Raw genomic sequence first — 3,697 nt, 5'->3', positions numbered from 1 at the left:
GTTCACTGTGTCAGAAGTCAGTGTAATACTTGCTGGCCTATCTGGAACACTTCTTATGAAGGTTGTATTTATTCTGCCTGTTGAGATGAAAGCTGTAATAATAAAACTGTCATGGGATAGGAAATTGTCCTCTCTGAGACCGTGTTATAAAGCATTGCTGAGTGAAGTGGGTTCTTGTCCTTTCTTCAATCAGTGCCAGTATCATAGCTACCAACTTCAGGTCTTAGCAAAGCATTTGCGACGATCTCTGAATGCAGCTGCACCAGGTCAGCCTGTTTTACAAAGAAGGAAAAAATATCCAAATTCCAGACTAGAGACAGGCACATATATGGGAGGGTATAATTAATCTTAATATTAGAAATGATAGTGATGTTCATGACAATAAGGCCAATAGCTACTTCTACCATTAACAGAGCAGTTCATCCATGACGGGCAGTGTGCTGACAGCTTAACCTATAGTTCCTGACTTAATCCTTACAGGCACCTTCATGGGTAGATATTATCAAAACTATTTCAATGATGAGGAAGCCAAAATCGAAAATATTCAGTCACTTGTGAAATCTGTGGCAAATTTCATGCTCCAAAGCTCATGCTGCTGTTAAAGTACATTGGAATTTTGTATTTTTCTCAGATTTGACAAGTTATAGAATTGCTTATTTTCTCCTATTTGGGGTCATTTTTGTGAAATTTCTACAGACCTACATCCTAGGTGGCTTGACAGTACAAAGTTCAACTGTCTCTGAAAAAAAAGTCACACTTGTCAGGACATGAACGATTATAGATTCAGAAAATAATAGCCACAATAAATTGTGTGGGTGGGTGTGTATCCTCTTGCTCATAGCTCTTCGGCACTGAACTATCTTTTTTTTATTACTATTATTTTGAAATTAAGAGGATCATATGCAGCCACAGACAAAAGGGACTCATCTTTATTTTATAACTTAAGCAAAGTTTGTATTATTCATATTTCCTCAAGTAATTCATTTTAGTTATTGACTGATCAAAGTATATACAAAAATCTAAGTTTTTTTGATATTCATCAACTAATATTTCTTACCATAAATATTTGAAATTTAACATCTCATCAGATTGCTCATGTTTTAGGGATGACAGGGTAGGGCAGTGCTTAAAGTAAGGCAAGTCTGAATGTGAAATCTCATTATTACCAGATACCAGCTGTATAAGTAGGTATATAACCTAGTGGGAGCTTTCAGGCAGCTACAGAAGCTGTACACACCGTGGTGTAAAAACAACAGAGCCTTAAATGTTTAACAGTTTGTGATAAGCAGATGCTATATGTCTCCTACGACAACAGGCTCAGTGGTATGGACAGAGAGCATGGATACTGAAATCAGGAGAACTGTGCCAAGTCCAAGCTTTTGCCATGCCCTAGCTATGCAATTTAGGTATTTAAAAACTACATTAATATTCTTAGACTAGCTATAAAATAGAAATAGAGAAATAAAGTAATAAACTGAGATTAAGATGAAAAACATTTAGGAAAACATTTTGCAATATATTTCAGAATAGAGATATCCTGGCAAACATTTTTTTATATGGACGTTTTAAACTAAAATGTAATATCATCAAACAAAAACCAAACTAGAGTTCCTAAAAGAAGAGGCAGAATGCTGGAACATCTTGTACTGAAAAATTAAAAATGTGCTCAAAAAAAGGATGGGAACTTGTCAAAAAGGGCACAGAAGCCAACCAGAAAGTATTCCCAAGAGAAGAAACTGGAATAATCTGAGCAACAAAATAAATAATAATGGTACTGGATTAAAAAACAATAAATAGAGTTAATATGTGAATCCAAATGGCAACAAATAGATAGATAGATGATACATAGATAGATAGATAGATAGATAGATAGATAGATAGATAGTTAGATGATAGATAGATGATAGATAGATAGATAGATAGATAGATAGATAGATAGATGATAGATAGGCAGACAGACAGACAATTCTTTCTTAAAGAAGAATTTCAAACGATAAATAAAAAATTACAAGTGCAGCTTCTTGCTAATGATTGCTATAGGCAAGATTTAATGATAGCTGATAAAATTAGTGAGCTGAAGTTTGAAGAGAAACAGGGTATATGCACAATCTCAAAGTATACCATTCAAAATATTTATTAATTACAAAAGGGAAAACAGAAAATTTACAGTGGAGAATCCCAGCAAACACCACCTTTACCGAAGGATAGGAGTAGTAACACCAGTGATAGGACATACTGACAACACGTAATCTGATATAACATACTAAGAAGGACGTATTAATTCTGTGGTGGTATTCCTTTAAAAAGACATAATCTCTATCTATTCACGAGAAATTATCAGGTAAACCTTAATGAAGAGACATTCTACAAAAATCACTGTCCTGGACTCTTCAAAAATGTTAAAAGTTATGAGAGACAATGAGAAACAAGTATCACAGATGGAAGGAGAAAACTAAATGAAATCCTGAAACAGAAAAAGGATCTTGATAATGGGTGAAATTCAAATGAAGTCTTTACTTGAGTTGATAATATTTGCTCAAACGCTAATGTCCTAGTTTTTATCATTATGCCATGGATATGCAAGATGTTTACTTTAAGGGAAGTAGGGGTGGGGGTATATGAAATATCCCCATATTAGTCTATTTTCTGTAAATCTCAAATTATTTCAAAATTAAAAGCTAAAAAAAAACAATGGTTTTTATAGACTCCCTCGAAAATGTATTTTTTCAAATATTGATTTTTAAAAATTATTAGAGTAATAATTCAAAATAGCAAAATTACTATAAAATCCTTTGAACTGTATATAGCTCTCAGGAAACACTAAAGATCTAAATATAGAATATAAAGCCTTATGGAAGGTATGTAAGATGCCTTAATGAAGATAAATACCATATTGCTACACATGAAGCTTCAAATTATATACAACAGCATTTTACCTAAAGCAATCCATTGATTCAATATAATCCTCATCAGAATCCTTATGGGATTATTATGGAGCTTCATACTCTGATTCAAAATAAATATAGGCACAACGTACAATTACTGAGTAATACATAACATGGAAGATCTTTTTTTTTTCATTTTTTTAAACACTTTTTCCCCCTCCCCTCTGAAACAATAAAATGGGTATATGTTTGTTTGTCCTGTTCATTTGTTGCTTTTAGGTTTATATCCCACATATAAATGTTATCATGTGATTTTCAACCTTTTCTGTTTGGCTTATTTCAATTAGTATGATTATTTCAAGGTCCATCCATGTTGTTGCAAATGGCAGTATGTCATCTTCTTATGGCTGAGTAATATTCCGTTGTATATATGTACCACAGCTTCTTTGGGGTAAATACCCAGTAGAGGGATTACTGGATCATATGGTAGATCAATTCTTAGTTTTTTGAGGACATTCCATACTGTTTTCCATAGTGGCTGTACCAATTTGCAGTCCCACCAGCAGTGTATAAGGGTTCCTATTTTTCCACATCCTCTCCAACATTTGTTATTACTTGTTCTGTTGATTATAGCTATTCTAACAGGTGTGAGATGATATCTCGTTGTGATTTTGATTTGCATTTTCCTAATAGCTAGTGATGTTTAGCATCTTTTCATATATTTGTTGGCCATTTGTATGTCCTTGAGGTAGAAGTGTCTGTTCAGGTCCTCTGCCCATTTTTTCATTGGATCATTGGGGTTTTTTGTTGTT

Source organism: Pteropus vampyrus, unplaced genomic scaffold (genome assembly GCF_000151845.1).
Source record: "Pteropus vampyrus isolate Shadow unplaced genomic scaffold, Pvam_2.0 Scaffold1, whole genome shotgun sequence".
NCBI lineage: Eukaryota > Metazoa > Chordata > Mammalia > Chiroptera > Pteropodidae > Pteropus > Pteropus vampyrus.
This window is presented reverse-complemented; position numbering follows the sequence as displayed.